General features: G+C 37.4%; 1 long non-coding RNA gene across 3 annotated transcripts in view; it reads right to left on the reverse strand.

The window, feature by feature from the left end:
• LOC112824914 (uncharacterized) overlaps positions 1 to 18,493 on the reverse strand; it is a 65,738-nt gene that overhangs the window by 7,648 nt on the left and 39,597 nt on the right. For all 3 annotated transcript variants that reach the window (XR_012380224.1, XR_003208567.2, XR_012380223.1), the window contains 2 exons: positions 1,925 to 1,960; positions 885 to 957 (listed from right to left, as the gene is read on the reverse strand). This is a non-coding gene — a long non-coding RNA (uncharacterized lncRNA). The remainder of the gene's footprint in view (positions 1 to 884; positions 958 to 1,924; positions 1,961 to 18,493) is intronic.

Raw genomic sequence — 18,493 nt, forward strand, 5'->3', positions numbered from 1 at the left:
GATTCCTCTAAACTATAAAACATTTGCCCTACTCAAAATACATAAGATTTAAACAAATGGTATTGTAGACCTAAGTTTAAGCGGAGATCCACAGAACCTTCTGGTTTATTATCTATTAAGCACTTTGAAACAGTGGCTGAAAGTTGGTCTATGTACAATTAATACTATTAACTAAAACAGTTTCAAATATTCAGTAAAAATGCCATACACTTAAATCTGATGCAACTGAGTACAATGACTGTTAGGAGGTAATGTGTGTGCTGTCAATCAGCACAGACAGTTGTGGATAATAGTACCATGAACACCTACCTGCCAAATCAAGTTCATTTTCCTCCCCTGCACCTTTCAATGACATCTTTAATACACTTAAACATAGTAATGTGTCAAGTAAAATGTTAAGATTCATTTAGAGCTTATTTCCTGTTGCAGAACATAATTGTGATTGTAATATTTGCCTCCTGAAATAAGTCATCTCAAGATTCAATTAGTTTTAAAAGCAAAAAACTGAACATGATGAAAATCTAACATCAGCTCTAAAAAATCAGCAAGGTCTATTAACCAAACGGTAACTTCAAATTATGGTCCATCCACCACCTGCATCAGAACACAGGGATGCTTTTTAAAATGCAGATTCCCAGTCCTCAACCACCAAATTAAGATTTAGTAAGGAATCAGTATTCTTAAGCACCTTGCAAAATTGTGTTGTGCATCCACTTGGAAACCACTGGATACGGTAATTTCCACAGCCCTTCGAAGTTCTAACATTTTGTATCTGGCAAGAATGAAGCAATATACCTACCAAATGACACAAAGAAAATGAAACCCCTGTAATCAGAATACAAGTGCTCCCAACAAATTAACTGAAATGGCCAGCACAAACTTACATGATAACCAGTTAGAAATTGCTGGGTTTCTTCAATATGTTATGCCCTCAGGTCCACAGTCCAAGAAAGTTGTCTTAAGGCAAAAATGAAGAAGGAAGAAGTCATTTCCTGAGTACCAGCTGAGAGCCAAATACTATGCTAGATGTTAATAATGCTCTTTGTCAAACTGAATCCAAATAGGCAGATTTAAGCCAATAGGCATTAATAATCATTTTTTATATATCACATCCATTTTATTTTTACAAAAACATGTGATCACAGAAATTATGTCAGTTCATATATTTCTGCAATAGCAAGTTGAGTACCTGCATAATATTATTTTAATGTACAAACCATAATTTATGAGACTGGTCATTTTGACGTACATTTTTTTCTCACTTTAGTGCTATTATTTTTTTTCTTTAAATTTTTTTTATTGTTACGTTGATCATCATTTAATCAGGAGTGTGGGATTACAGGAAAATAGTTCAAAAAACAATGGTATATCTGATAAATAACAATGAGGAAATAAATGATGGTATATCCAATCAATACTAATGAGGAATGAACAATGGTATACCTAATAGACAACAATAGGAAGAGTGAAAAATATATTTTGATATCCCAATAACATTTATGAGGATGATTAAACAAAAAAAAAGCTTAGAATGGAATGTTATAATCTTTAAAATATCACATTCAAGTACACTGTCATTAGAAATCTATCAAACATATAGATCAAAATGCTAAGATTAGGTGCATTCATGGAGTAATGATAGGAGTGAATTTTATGTCTAAATTTTCCAAATTTGCTGTAATGTAGTTATATCACCTCTATCATTTACAACAAATTTACCCTTAAAATATTATGAAAAGAAATAAGCAGCAAGCAAGTGAAAACAATCCTGAGTGAGGAGCGGCCATCTCCAGGGCAAGAGTGGTCCACCTCCCACCCACTTCTCTTCTGAAAGAGAAGGAAAAGCCCAGCCTCAGAGTCATCACTTACTGTGACCCGGCCACACTGGGGGGCCCCGGGGAGGGGTGCACAAAGCCATACATACCAGGCGGCAGCAGCCTCAGGGGGTTCCGCAATTCGGCTGCAGAGAGAGAATAAAATAATGTGTGAACACAATATTAAACAAAGTGTCCTCTGAGGATAGTGGAGGACACTATTAATTAATGAGAGGGAATCACAGAAAATTAATCTTAGCTTCACACAGCAACAGTGACATTTGGGTTTAGTTGGCCAGCTTTTGCCAGAGATCTCATTTCACTTTCAAAGCCTCTATCTGGCCAGAGGTTTCTTCTCTGGAAGCCACATACTAGAACTGTCTGGTACTTACCAAGCCAGGAGGTCCACTGTGAGTGTTCCCGGGGCCTGGGCCGAGTACTGGAGGCTTGACCCTTGCATGACCAGCCCCCCGCCCCCCCACCCTTTAGAGGCTAATCACTGGGCCCGAGGGACCCTCCTCACAACATTTCCTGACCCTTGGTCCTATGAAGGTCAGCCGCCTCTAACTCGTGCCAGTCTGAGAGGGAAGAAGATTGCATATGAGAAAAGGAAGGAGCAGGTAGCCAAGATTGGGGGACGAGACATTAATCAAGTCTGGTAAAAAGGGTCATTTAAAATTCTAAAATCAATACAGCTAATGCACTGGCAAAGAGCAAGGACACCTGACCAATGCAGAACACATTTATTATCTTTAATGCCAAAATACTGTTTTCTGCTATTCCACTTAATATCACTGAAAAAGAAGTTCAGAAATTGGATTATATATAAGAGAAGTTGGAAATGTCGTTTTGGGTCAGAACAACAATCCATCTAGATGAGTACTTTGCCTTTGACAGGGGCACCAAGGGAAATTTGGGAGAAAGAGTGGTTGGCACTTCCTGAGAAACCAGCCTCAAAACTCCCATTTAATAACCCACTGTAAATCTTTTTTGTACATAGATGTATCTAAACCCTTCCAGAGCCCTCTATCTGTTTTGAAATATGTTGGTATTACAGTACCAACAGGAGAGAGCTAATGCTGAATTGTTAGCTCGGCTTCCTGGCCCTCTGATCAAGCAGCTAAAATATGCTTTCTATCCCTGTGCCTGGGTCAGCCAGGGATTCAACAACTCAGTGTCCGCAGGGGGCACCAGTAACTGCAGCAATGCGGCCACCGACAGCCCATAATGATCGACTTATCCCTGCTGCTGGTTGAAATAAGCACATAATTTGTGGTCAGCAGCCGAGGTTATGTGCACCAGCTCCACCACCGATTGGCCAAGGGCACTTGGGAAAGTCTCGTAAGTTCTCTAAGAATTTGGTTAACATACCTGCTCTCCCTAGTCCACGGAACCGCCGGGGGGACCGAATGGGGCAGACGCGAACGTGCCTCATGAAGTGTGGGCAAACGTTACGTGCCATGATTAGGTCCAAAATTTCCAGTCACCTGTTGTCCCCTCTTGAGTTAATCTATCCCTGGCCCTCCAATGTAGGGAGAGCAGAGCCTAGATTTTAAATTCTATTAGCACCTCTCTTTAAATTGGTAATTGATCCATTTTGAGTCATGCCTCCCCGTCAGTAAAAAATGTGAGCCCTTATAATGAATTTTGTTAATCTATTTATATATAAATGTTATGCACGTACTATGTACTATGGTACTAATGTATGATGTGCAATGTAAAACCTACATGGAAAAGAAAAGCCTTTAAAAGAGAGAAAATAAATACAAATAGAAAATTCCATACTCCAGTGGATTGTGTTACACACCCTTGGGATGCACACACATTCCCACCCCCTGTTGGAGAGACTAGTGCCCTAAACAAGGATTCACGATGGCTTCAGGGGAGGGCAGAACATCAGTGAAGTCCTGAAATAGGGTGCTAAATTTTGTGTGTATGTGCATTTTTCTCGGGGGGAGGATCCACAACTTTCTTCAGATACTTCAAAAGGGTTCATGCCCCAAAATCATGTTATGACCTACGGCACAAAGGCGGTATTCCTTATTTAATAAACCCTGGGCTTTCCTGAACTATGACTTTCATCTCTCATCTTGGGTCTCACACCCGGAACATGCTGCTTCTCTTGTCCTAAGGCCCGAGAGAACCAACCAGCATTGACCCACATTAAACTTGAGGTTTATCTCTTTCCTTCTTCCACTTTCCTGCCCTGGGCCCTCTCTCCTGTGTTTTAACAAAGCTTGGCAGATGCTTTAGGACCCAGAGTTGGACTTTCCGATATCAAAGTGCACCTGTCCACGAACAAATAAGAAACAAATTCAGTAATGGAGACTGATTAATGAGTTATTCTTTTTAGGTGAAATATGCTTATGTTAATTTTTTAAAAGAAGTTTAACTTAAAACAGATTGCAATTCCTGGTACTATAAAAGACTGTAAGGATAATAATTGGAACATGTTCTTCAGGACCTTCAAATCATCTCAGAACCAAGGGTCTCCTCCTCATCTGGCTCTTCCCAAACAGAGCTATTATTCTGAGCCCAAGCTATAAGAATAATTTTGGCCAGAATTAACAATCCTCATGGATTCTAGAAAGGTATCCTTAAAATTGCAATTCATTACATATTTAAAGAAATTCACAAACACAAAATGCTGCTAAAGTGAATTTTTTCTAGGGCAGCAGTGCTCTTGGTGCCCAATGACTTAATTAACCGTCAACAGCATGGGGGAAAAAAAGCAGAAACAATTTTTTTTAATGGAATCTATTAATGCCAGGCAGAATAAGAACACCTACTCATAAACCACGGTGCTGAGTAGATGGCCTTTCTCTCCCCACGGGATGTCACTTTGAGTTCACTGCTCCCCCTGCTGACTGGATAATAGAACACCCCCGTCTTTGAACGCAGCCACACGCACACCATCAGAGAATGAAAACTCAGATTTCAGAGGAGAAAATGGAATAGCCTCCTGTGCTTATTTCCTGTCTGCCCCAGACACAGAGCCTTCTCTCCAGCTTCCGTGGCAGCCTACGTTCCTGTTCTCAATGCTCCCTTTTTTTTTAACTTACCCTTTTAAATCTATCCTTAATATCTCTCCCATGGAGCCAGTAAAATGGAAGTTACAAGGAGGCAAACTAAGTTCAAAAGGAGAACGGGAGAATGGCCTTTTGGGCCAGGAGAGATGCCCAATGCTACAAATGTTGCCCCACAACGCAGTGACTAGCTTCTAGTGAAGCAAGGAGTCTTAGGGATTATAGAGAACAGACAGAAGAGGATGGGACAGAAAGCAGAAGGGCTCAGGAGGCAGAGCTGTCTGCATATGAGCCCTGTCTCCACCATTTCCTCCTCTGCAAGATGGGGATAACGATGAACTGCCCGCTGGACAGCAGAGATCAGAAACGGGAGGGCTGCTGGAGAGTGAGCACATGGCACCACTGCCGGCGGGGGCGGCCCCAGGACCCGCAAGGCTGCACCTTCCCCGAAGCCCAAAGCCCGTAGCCCGTAACTCCATCCTTCCCCTTTCAAGAGTGCTGGCTTCTCCGAGGTCTCGGAGGGCGGCCTAGACTGATAGCACATCTACAGTTCAATGACACTTCAATCTCTCCTACTACAAATGGATTCCAGCAAACTTCCAAACCCGGTGAATCCTTCTCCACCAGCCAATAAAAAAGTACCGAGCTTTCATTAGAAGCTTGAAAATCTTCTCAATTTTTTACAAAGAAAAAAACAATCCCACCCCAACAGCAAAAACAGAAAGGTAAAACTTCTGAAAAAAAATTTTTTTTTTTTTTTTTTTTTTTTTTGGTATTCAACTAGGCTCTGCCATATGCCATTAGGTTCATCCAATTTGGGAGACAAAGCTCTCTGAGCTGAGACAACAGCCCTTTGCTTACTTGGAAGCCCATTCTTGTACACAAATGGACTATAACTCATACATACATGTTGAATTAGGCAAACTCCTGACACTTAATTTTCACAATTTGAGTTTCTAAAACTTTGTCTCTGGCAGCAGAAATTCTAACTCAAGGGTTATCAGCACAAGAAATGATCATAATTATTAAATTCATGTCCTTGGGGAAATTTCTTAGCCTATATGAATTTCCTCAAGGGCTTTGAACATCATTAAATCACCTATTATTGCCAGTGCTTTGAATGTCTATATGAGTATTATTATAAGTGGAACCACTTCAAAGAAGCTAGATTACAGTCATTTCCAACATGGTTTTTCTATCACTGATTATAGGTCTCCTCTTCCTTATAATACAAAAGTCTCAAAAAATTTTTTAAACCTTATCAGTCAGTGTCACTAAATTAAAGTTTCTATCGACTACTTTGCTCATCATGACATGTTCCTAATCAAAAGAATTAAAAAGACTTTCCTCAGATAACATCTAGAAAATTGCCCATTTAACCATTTCTCTGGGTTTATTCATAATGAATATTTACTTCTCGTTAAATATTAAAATATAGTAAACTTACAGTCAATGTGAAGTTCCGCATGTGTATTTAGATTTTCTTCAACTAAAATATCACAATAAACACTCACCTTGTCACCATAAATTATAAAAAGAGCCTTGCTTTTCTTCTCCCAAGCTTGGGAGGGCTATCTATCAAACAGAGTATAAAGTCCACTAAATCCTTTGAACCTTTGAAGAGAGAAAGACAAATCAATGCCAAAAATGATGTGCCTTCTCACCAATACACAAATTAAACTGTGCATTTTGTAAGATTTATAGGGTAAGTGGGCTTCTTTTTATTATCACTTTTGTTAGGTATCTGTCAAGTGAGTCTAATTCAGTAAAATAGATTGATACACTGGGAAAAATCTCTACTCTCCATTCTGGGTTGGGGGAAAAAACCATGCAGACCGTTTAGTCACTCTATACCACTCATACTATGATTTAATTGGTCTGAAATATTGTTTTAAAATTCCCTTGGTGATTGTAATATGCAGCCAGTGCTGAGGAAAATTGTACTCAGCTAATGCCACAGGGTTCTGAAATGCTCCCTTAAGATCACTGGTAAACTTGGAAGTAGGTGCAAATGTGCCTTTTTCTAGGAAGATGGTGTGCAATACTTAAAGTTTTTCCAGAGCCCATACGATATCTACCTGACCAGAATCGCTGGGGTGGAGTCAAGGTATCTTCATTTTCAATGACTACCACTGAGGTGATTCCCATGTACTCTCAAAATTTGGGAACCACTGGTTTATTACTGTCACCATATTACTGACATATTCTTGGATGATTCTGTGCCCCTCTCCCCAAAATGTTTAGGACCACAGCTCTAAAATCATGGGCTCTCTAAGCTGCTTTAAATGAGAACATGTAATGGCTCATTGAACCCATGAGCAATTAATTTGGGAACAGTTGCAGTATTATAAATGTGATTACTTATTGCAAACCCAATTAATCCAGTCAGCAGGAATGTTAATTACAAAGGAGTATGGAAATTAGCATGAGTGCATGACTAAATGCCTAAATTCTGACCTATTATATTGTCTGTCTGGTAATTTACTTTAAAAATACTTCCACAGGAGGCCTCACGTATATATGTACATGTGGGCAATAAGGTAACATTAGTCCACACTCCAGGGCTGATTAGGTAACCTCCGAGATACCGTAATTAGGAAAATCCAAGCTTTAGAGGTGGCTACTGTGGTATTTCAAATGGGCATTATTGAAATCTATGTCAGGGGATATATTAATTAGTATAAAATATGTAAAAAATAAATTTTTATTGTTGAAATAATGGTCTTGAAGATGAATGACTAGCTAATAAATATTTAATATTAACAAAATTTGAGCTAATAAGCCTTGCTCTACTGGTAGCCTGCCACTTAACAGCAAGATTGACAAGAAAAGACGGATAGTCCAATTGATCTCCAACCACTAAAAGCTACCAATATTTTCCCGAAACTCTTGAATCACTAAGTTGGTTTAGAGCAGGTCACAAAATGACTCAAAAAAAATTTTTTTTTGAGAAATGGCAGGAGATGGCCAAGAAAATAACAGGCAAAGCAAAACTGTATTTAATTGATTTTAAAAAATTGCATACAATAACCATATTTCTCTTATAAGCAATGGAATATCAATCAAAACAAATCCAGACAGAGTAGAAAGCAATTGGGATGGCTTCCAACGCTCCCAAGAAATGATCTCTCCTAATTTGGGAACAGCCAAGATTTACTAGGCTTATGCTTTTACGGCCCTTTCCCCTTCCATAACTGAAAAAAAATAGAGGCAGAGCCTTAGCCAACTGGGCCATTTGACTCTTCTTTCCTGAGAATTTAAAACTTGGGAGTGGAGAATGACAGAGACTGGGAGCCACTGAAGTTGAGGCATGCTAATGACAGCATGCTAGGGGTGGCCATAAACTTCTGCTGATGAGGTCCTAGAACAGTAGTAGGTTTTGGGTTGTGCTTTGAATTATGAAATAATCCAGTATCCTTCCACTATCTGTTTTGCTTAAGTTAGAGAAAAGTTGATTTCTATGACAAAAAACAAAAATTTTTAACTCATACACCTAGGAAACAGGATACAGAGTGAACAGCAAAAACAGAGGCCTATAGGGTGATCTTAGAGTAAATAGATACTTAAAGTTAGTAGAAACAAGAACCAAAAATTTGAGTGGCCTAAAAAAAAAAAAAAAATAGCCAGAGAAAGAATATTGTAGGGAGACAATTCCGCAGAATATCTTGCCAACAAAGGTACTGATAACATTTGTTCTGGACTATCTTTTCAAGGATGTTTGTATAGTGATAGTGAACAGCCCTGAAAGAGGGAGATGGTGTCTCCTTCCAGAGTGGAGAACAGGTTACTGTCCAATATAATAAAGATAATGTTTCCCTACAGGGCAAATATCTGGCAGGTTTGCTTGCAGCCCACTGTAAAACATTTGGGTTCCCTATGCTTTGTGTTCCTCTCTTGTGACACATCCAGCTGGGTTGCTCTGCACTGCCCCATAGGCCTTGGGGGCAAGGGAAGCAAAGCCAGCATAAAGCTTCTGTTGCTTGCCTTACTGTGAGTAATAACTCCCTTGTCTCTGACCTAGAAGTCACATGTCTTCTGCCAGCATCTGTTACACTGTGGCCGGCTAACATCTCAGCTTTAAAGGAGAGAAAATTTCAGACCCTCCACAGTTCTTGACAAACATTTCAAAGAAAAATACATATCAGAATGGAGCTGCCTCAGATCTGTATTCCCGTCTTTCAAGTTGCCTAGCAACTAGTTGGTTGCCATTGATCTGACACTCTGCAGTAACAGAAGACCACGCTATGTAGAAAAGTATGATTGAACTACATGCTTCCAGATCATAGAGATTGTCTGATTCGTCTCTGTATCTCTTTTATCACTTAGCTCAATACCTAATATAGACTGTATACTCGATGATTTTATGTTGAACAAATTGTTAAATCAAAGAAATAACTATAAAAATGACTCTGCTGGGATATGTATGGAATTCTGAGATAGTTTTAAATCTGTAGCCTAAGTATGTTCCCTCAGAATCATTCTGTTTCTTCAAGTTCATTTAACTGTGAATAACAGAGATGACTCAGGGAAGCTCATGCATCGGGGACATACTTAGAGTGGGAAAGGTAAACAGCTTTGCTGAAACCAGAGCTGGAATGTGCCTCTCTATTTAAGGTGGCTTTAGAGAGCTCAGAAGCAGGAATTTGTGACTCTTTTCTCTGCAGCTCTACCACTAATCTGGTTCATTCATATTCCACATGTTTGTCTTTTTTTTTTTTTTACTTGCTATCCTAATTCCTTAGGAAGAGATTTCAGTGCAGTTCATAAATCCCTTGGCAGCCTATTAACTGATGACCTTTGAGTAGACATCCCATCAACTGTAATCATTAAAGTCATGTGGTATATAACACCTGGCCACCTAGGCATCAGAAGCCACGGGTGGGGCTATTTTTCAAGGGGGTGAGGGCATGAAAGGCCATAAGCAACATCTCTATCTGGAAGTATGCAGCCTAGCTATCCTCTCACTCTCTTCCTGTCACTTCTTCCTCCTGAAAAATGTGTATCTTATTTCACGTGGTTTGAGTAGTTTGTCTTTAGATAAGAACGTAAAACACAAAAAAGTTCTTAGACATTAATTAAAAAAACACATACTTGCACCAAAAAAAACTTGGGTGGTGGGGAGATAAAGAACATGAATTCTGAAAAAAAAGAAAGAAAGAAAGAAAGAAAGAAAGAAAGAAAGAAAGAAAGAAAGAAAGAAAGAAAGAAAGAAAGAAAGAAAGAAGGAAAGAAAGAAAGAAAGAAAAGAAAAGAAAAGAAAAGAAAAGAAAAGAAAAAAGAAAGAAAGAAAGAAAGAGGAAAATGTCACTAAATATGCAAAAAAATATGTTCGACTTGTCTAATAAAGACACAAAAAGTACGACCTTAACTGGTTTATGATTATCCTTCTTTTAAAAATAATAGTGTTTTAGCCAAAATATCAGTCTCATGTATGGCTGCCATGAGTATAAATCAGTATGAAATTTCTGGGGAGCAATTTATCAGTATGTACCAAAAACCTCAAAAATATTTTTACATTTTTGAGCAGTTATTATTCCATACCCTAGAATGTATCCTAGGAAATGAATCCTTAATTTTTCTAAAGGCTTTGAACAAGCAGAGTTTGTATGAAGAGTGAGACTCTAGTCTTCCCTCCCCTGCCCCAATCAGAACACATAGCTGTCCTGTCGCGTAGCCACCCAGAGCAACCTAAGCTGGGAGAGGGAGAGCTATGCTGGTATGAAAGACAAGCCCATGAATCACAGAAGTCTTCTAACTTTGAGAAATGCCGTGGCTATTTGCAGCATGAAGCTGACAGAAGGAACCAGAACCCTGGAGCTCTCAAAAAAGCCACAGCCAATCCACCCTTTGAACTGGCTCGCTTGCCTAAGTGCCAATCCAACCCTCCTGAACAGGAGGTGTCATGGTAAGGAGCCTCCAAGAAACACCAAAAGATTGTACTCAAAAATATGTCTGACTGTCTCCTCTTTGACTGAAGTCAATCCTCAGTTGGTTATTGTGAAATCACATTCTCCCGCCTCCTGTATCTTATCAGCATGAACGTGATAGAAGTGCCTGAAGGAAAGACATTACAACAGCAGTAAGTACTGGCGCAAAAATAAATCACTCGTATCATATCTCAGGCGCAACAGTTGTCATAGCCTTATTTATAGCAAAAGATTGGAAATTAACCAAATGTCTAATAATAGTGGCTTGGTTAGAGTGTATGGCACATCCATATGATGGATCGCAATATGGTTACTAAGAATGTTCTCAAAGAATACTTAGTGATATGGGGGGGATTAATAACTATACACTAAAATAAACAAGTAGATTACAGTGAAGTTGCCTCTCATACAGGAGATAGGCTTTTAAATCATGATGAAAAAGATCTCATACAGTTAATATTACCCTTGAAAATCTCCAGGTTGGATAGCCAAATAACCATAACTTCACCATAGTTTTTCTTTTTAGCATTAGAATAGGTAACTGTGTCTGTGACTGAGCATCAAAGCAGCTGGCCTGAGTTGAGACCATGTTGTAGGAAAAATATGTATTTTTACCACTGGAGTCATGATCACTGCAGCAAGATGCACATACTGTAAAAGAAACACAGGAATTGAGACACAGAGACTGAGGAAACAGTAAATTCCTATCACCCATCTGGTGCTTATTCTGGGACATATACTTGTGAACAAAATGAAGGGGAATATTTTTTAAATCTATTTAAATTGTTGTCCTCTTGCACACACACACACAGAGTAAAATTCACATAAGTTAAATGTGTGTAGTGATTATCTGTATAAATCATCATCTACAAGTCCAAGTCTATTTTAAAATTTTCATTTTAGGGGCACCTGGGTGGCTCAGTCGTTAGGCGTCTGCCTTCGGCTCGGGTAATGATCCCGGGGTCCTGGGATCGAGCCCTGCATCGGGCTCCCTGCTCAACGGAAACCTGCTTCTCCCTCTCCCACTCCCCCTGCTTGTGTTCCCTCTCTTGCTGTGTCTCTCTGTCAAATAAATAAAATCTTTAACAAAAATAAAATAAAATAAAATTTTCATTTTATACAGATATGCATACAAGATCCAGAAAGAGTATATGCAAAAATTTAACAGCCATCATCTCTAATGAGATTATGGGTATTGTGGGGAGTTTTTGCCTCTTATTTTTCTGTATTTAAAAAAAGTTTTTTAAATGAACATTTATTGCTTTATCAAAAAATAGTGACTGTTTCTAACTGGCACTCACAAAACAGATGATATATTTAAAACCAAGCCTTATTTGATTACAAATGCTTAGAAATATATAGTATTTGATGTGCAACCTCTATATCAAAAGAACAAGCACTTGGTTAAACAAACTGCTGCTAACACAACAGAAACATGAGAACATACGTATAGTGCAGGAAGTCTCAATCAACAGAATTCTATTAGTCTACCTTGGTCAAAGCAGTGTTATTAGGGACTATTGACCAGGACACAGAAACAGCCTCCTTATTTTGAACTGGACATTAAACTGTACTTGTCAAAAGAAAAAAGAAGGTTCTATCTAGATATGGATTATGTAAATATACAGAGTCTATAGTAAATTACATTAGGAGATGCCTTCTGAGCTTCCCTGAATTCCTACCCTTTATGCACTTGCCCAAAATTTCATTAAAATACCTATTACAGCCATACACTCTCGGCTCCATTCATAAAAAATGCATAGACGCATTCATGTAATAAAGGAAATTTCTCACGGAAACACATATATCACTCTAGAAAGTCTGTTTTAGTGATTGGAAAAAATAAATGTCTCATACGAGAAGGATTTCAAAGACAGGTCAGTTAAAATAGTTCTCTGATTGTGCAAAATTACTGGTGGTTGATCCATTGTGTCAGATGTGAAATGAGATTAAACTGTAAGAGTCAGTTTTAAATTCTCAGCATTAAATTGAATTAATAAATTGAGCAAAGACATGGTTCAAGTAGGATTGAAAGGTTCTGCTAAAACCAGACTGTTTAGATCCATTAGCAACACAGCTACAAAGAAAGAATATCTTATCAGAAAGGAGTGTAGGCTGTGGAAAATTAATAGAGAGTGCTAGACCCAATCTTGGTGTAGAATTACATGGAAGGGATTAGGAAGTGAGGGGAAGGTAATTAAGTAGAAAGAACAGCCGGAAAGAACTGAAAAGCGAAAGATCAGATGGTCTGAGGTTGAGCCCCTCACCATCTGTTGGCAATCATCAAAATTTATTTGATCTTATTGTGTATTTACTTTGTAAAAGGGGGAAAAAAACTCATTCTAATGAATGAATAGGTGGGATACAAGGTGAATGCCCATTATAACAGAGCTCATTATTGCTGGGAGCAGAATCATTGCCATTGCAACGTAACAAATACAATTAATGCAATCTAATTGTTCCATCTTTGTTCATGTCTCTGACATCAGATTCATAAAAAGGTTCTTGTGCTTTCCTGGCCTTGTGTGATTTAGTTGGAGGGTTTTGTCTGTAATTTCACTGTCATTGTTTATTGTATGTCTGTCTATACAATTTGCTCTTGTAAAATTTCTGAGGGACTGCATGTATCCATTAGCAAAGTAGGTCAACCAGCCACTTATGTTTTCCCCTTCTAATCACCATCAGCACCTGTGATTTCAGTATCAGTTAACAGTGTTAACTATCCACCCAGTTATACAAAGAAGAAAACTCAATTCTTTCCTCGACTTTACCTCTGGCCCCCATATTCGCTCAACTACCAGATCCTTCTGAATGTTTTTCCTACACGCTTTCCTTTTCAAATATTTTGGTGCTTCCTCCCATCTTTTCCCCCCTGTACTGCAACTTTAGGCTTTCATGGTCTTTCACCTTAACTGCTACCTGCCTCTCTTCCTGTCCCCCCTCAAATCCATATGCCATCACACAGAGAAAACACAAATCTGACCTTTCAATGTCCTGTTAAAAGATTTCCGTTTCCACATCGCTTACAGGATAAAGTCAAAAGGCATCTGTGTGGTATATGAAACCCTTCACTAGAGTGTCCCCTGACAATTTCACCTCTCTAGCCATGCTCTCCCATCTCACAGTTTATACCCTTCAGCAAAACCAGAGTGATTTATAAAGCAACTACTAATAAATAATTAAGCAATTTTTGTTATAATCAACTCATGACATGCCTTGGGGATGAGTATTTTCATTCATTCTTTACGCCTGTGCCATGCATTACTATTTTAAAATTAGCTGCTTGGGTTTTAGAGTGCGAGCCCTGCAAGTAAGGCAGAATGGACGACACAGCCAGCTGTCACACAGGGGCATCTGTACAAGAGGTCTCAGCACAGCTCGGCAAGACTAGCAGATACATCATCGTATCTCTGGACACATATTAGTATTGCCCACCAGTCAAGCAGTGTGCAGCTGCGCAGGAGAGCTGTATATTTTCCTTTATTAAAAAATGATTGAAACAGTGTCATTCTTTGTCTAGTGTCATCTTTCACGTACCTAGCAACACACTTTTAACATGCCGGATATTTGAAAGCTTTATCAGAAAAGGCTGGCTGCCTCAAATCAAGGGTTTTATTTAATTTAGCTCTGAAGTTGCTGGAGGAAAATAAATTGATGTCAGGTTTTTAATTTTAAAGTTACATTTGCATTGCAGATGGACTATTTAACAGTTCACATAATCAATAAAATTACTGCTGAAGCACAGGATGTGTTAATGAGAGACTCTAATATCTGAGTAAGTGGTTTCTTTCTGAAAAGTCAAATCATGTTTGTTTGCTTGTTTAAGTTTGTTAATCATAACAAATCACCTTCTTTCAAGGGAAAAATAGCTAAATGTTTCCACAAGGTACTTGGCTCCTTGCACATGATAGGGATTAACATTATCTTGGTAAGTAAAAATATTCCTCCCCATTCCCCCTACCCTAGAAAAGAATGTGCAGATCCAAATTTGTGTAAACTGGCTTAAAGTGCTGATTCATTACTGTGCCAAATGCCAGTGAAGAAATATTTTTAAATGTCTTTAGTATTCTACATATCTACAAATGGGATGAAATAAACATTAGTCTAGTTAAAAGTGACACTACATTTTTTTAAACATTAAATTTTCTTTTCAGAAAGAAAAGATGAGAATTGTTTCTATTTTGTTTTTGAGCAGCAGTTTTAAACTACATATTTCAACAACTTTATTGAAGCATCAACACAATAAACTGCACATATTTAAAGTATAAAATTCAATGTATATATTTGATATACATGGGTAGACTTTGTTTCTAGTTAAAAAGTCAGAAAAATAAAGAAGAAAACTATCGACTATATTCATAGTACTATAATCACCATTAAACCTTTAAAACATTGCCCTTCCAAGTTTTAAAAAATCTATTCATATATATGTATGAATAAAATAGATATATGCTTCTACTTCTACAAACTATGAACAAACTGCATATACTGCATATACTTTCCCTCGTTTATTAAGTTTTCATGAATATTTTCCATGTCTTTACCTATCTTCCTAAAGATGATTTTCAGTAAAATCAGTAGTAAAATAATTACAAAATGAATGATGAAGTAATCACCTATAACCACAGAAATATAAACAAAGTAATAACCATACAAATAATCACTATTAAACTCTAAAACAATTTTAATCTACATAGACGAATTATAATGATACATATCATATACACAAATGCTTTTATTTTTATTAATTAGTAATCAAACTACCTGTATTATTCTCAAGTGAATTTTAATGAGCATATTGTGTATTTGTAATTTTTTCCTGCCAAAAGTTAAAAAATACAGAAATGCACGAAGAAGGATACTATCACCAATAACTCTAGTAATACAAAAAAATCACTATTAAAACTCTGGAATAATATTTTTCTGGAGAGATATACATAAACTACATTATTATTTAAATGCTATTTGTAATCTAAATTTGATATGGGCATTTTTTTCATGTCATTAAGTATCTTTTTAAGGAATAACTTCAAATAGCAAAGTAGCTCTATAGTTGACAACACTGGTATTTTTTAAATCTTGGCCAATTTATAGCTAAATTTTTCATTTCAAAAAAATGTGCAATCCTTTGATTAGTAATGAAATTTAACTTTTTTCAAATGCTCATAGGCCTTTTAAAAAATTATTTATCTTGTCAGTTCTATATGCTATAAATATTTTTCCCAGCTTCTCCTTTGTTTTTATGATAATATTCTTACACAGAAGTTTTCAGTATTTTCCTTCATAATTTTCCTTTGCATTTTTGCTTAGCTTAAATATTCATTTCTGTATTTTAAAATTTATTTTATGTTTTTAATTTTCACATGTGGAATTTATTTGGTAAATGATGTGAGGTAACCAAGCATCCTTGCACATGAAATTGAAATGGCATCTTTATCACATAATAAATTCTTATGTATGCATTTGAATTTAAAATTTGTGCTAGTGGAGTGATGAAAGCCGCAGTTCAATCTCGGAGCTTTTGTTCCTTTTGTATCTGCTTAGTTAAATGTGGCATTGATTTAGGGTGGTGTTTTTTTTTTTTTTAACACTCTATAAAGTGCTGTTATTGAAGACTTACATTTTGATTTATATACACACATACAATTATTTTTCCTCTTCAGATTTATATTTTCGGTTAGAGCAATACAAGTTTTCTACAGAAAAAAACTGTAACTAAATAAAAGTATAAGAAGCAACACAAATTAGTTAAATCCTTCTTATTCTTAGTATTCAACAGCAACCACTGATAACACTTCGGCATAATTAATTCTAAGCTTTTTTTTTTTTTTTTGCACTTCACCACTTTGTAGAGGCTACGAGAGATGTAAATAAAGGTTTCTAAATGGTTTTATAACAATGGCGTTGTTATTCTTCTCATAAAGCTTTAAATTGTTTCATAATAATGAAATTCTTTATCCTTTTAATGGAGTTTGAAATATATTTTTTAAAGAACCTAAATGTATGAGCTCATAATCTGAAAACAGAAAACAAGTATGTTTTCTTACTGGTGAAAATGAAAATTCTCTATTTCACCAGCGGGTGGCAATCTCAACATATACCCAGTTTGGTGCTGTCAATGGAACCCGTTCGTGCAAAGGGGAAAACTAACCTAAAATGTCTGACAAACATAACTCCAGCAGCTGTTGTTGCCCTTCAGTTGTTGTGATTTAAAAAAGAAAACGAGAAACCTGAAGAAATAATCACAAGTGAGAACATTACACAACATGGAACAAAATTACCTTGGCTTAATGTGGGCTCGGTGAAAATAAAAGCTATGTGTTAAAATACTATTACTTAGGTGCTTCCAAAGAACACAGTGTTTTAAATATTTCCAGATAGGACTAAGAGTTTACATCAAACAAACATCCTACAATTACACGAATTACAACTATTGCTGAAAAACAGAACAAAACAAAAAGTAATGGAGAATACTATTGTGATGGGAAAACAGCAAATTTGAGTTATTGGTGAAACATCCAAACACAAAATTGAGCCACCATTAGAGTTAAAGCAGTCAGGATGGTAGAAGGCTTATAAGGGCAGGAGAATCCACATGGGGATGGACTTGTAAGTAATAGCCAGAAATTGCACTTATCTCCGATTTCAGAATCAAAAATGAGCAGAAAATCAAAGTACTTGGTTTTTTAAGTGCAAAATTCAATGATCCCAAACATCAGATTACGAAAGAAAGCAGTTCTTGGTACTTCCACTGATAGTTTTGACCAACACATTTAGATACGTAGTCTCCAAGCCAAATATAGTATAAATATGGCTTTTTTTTATTTTGTAGAAAAACCATATTCTTTTTTGCATTAATAATTAAAAAAAAAAAAGACTAAATAGTACAATAACTTGAGAGACAGAGAGAATCTTCAACATGCCAGGCAGTCTAAGATTGAGGGTAGGGCTCTGCTGCAAAGCTGTAGAGTGTGTCTCCAAACAGAGTCCATGCTCTCAAAAAGACAAAGCTTTGAATCCACTCTGTCCAACCCAGTTCTCTCTTCCTGACCATGAATCCTGGCCTGTTGGCTATCTACAGTCTGTTAGTTCCAATTTCCCACCTGTTTCTACTCCAGTGCTTTAGAACCTATTGAGCCTGGGGGAGCAGGGCACAGTGAGAGTCTGACTCAGGATTCAGCAATGCTGAGGGCCCTCTGGCAAACTGGTTAAGTGCTCCCTCAGTAGACTGAAGAGCCTCTAGGGGCACTATGAGCAGGGTGGGGGGAGGAGGGGGGGGAAGGACAATAAAGCTGACCTAGACCTAGAAATAAAGCCATAGTGGTTGTAAGAGTAAGGGCTTCTAAAGTGTGGTGACCCCTGATGGTAACTACCCCCAACCCAGCCTCGGGGATTTGTATTAAAAATTGACTATAAATAGAAATCTAAAAACTGCAAACCTCCTCACTAGCATCTAACACCAAAGAAAGAGACATTCTCATCCCCTGCCTTACCCAGTCTTTTCAACCATTTCTCATATAATGTAAGGTTGCCAGACGCCCCCCGCCCCACTTGCTTCTCGTTACCAGTGTCATTCTCAGGGTATAGATTACCATAATCAAACCCAATATCCTATCAATGAGGAATAAAGCAGGGCTCCTGTAAACTGGACCCTTTTTCTGCATTAATAGAACACAATATTCCTTTAGCTTTTTTCGTATTGACTTAGAGCTTTGAATAAATATTT

This window comes from Callorhinus ursinus, unplaced genomic scaffold, assembly GCF_003265705.2.
Source record: "Callorhinus ursinus isolate GAN/ISIS: 27379988/994484 unplaced genomic scaffold, GSC_fseal_2.0 scaffold12, whole genome shotgun sequence".
In the NCBI taxonomy this organism is placed as follows: domain Eukaryota; kingdom Metazoa; phylum Chordata; class Mammalia; order Carnivora; family Otariidae; genus Callorhinus; species Callorhinus ursinus.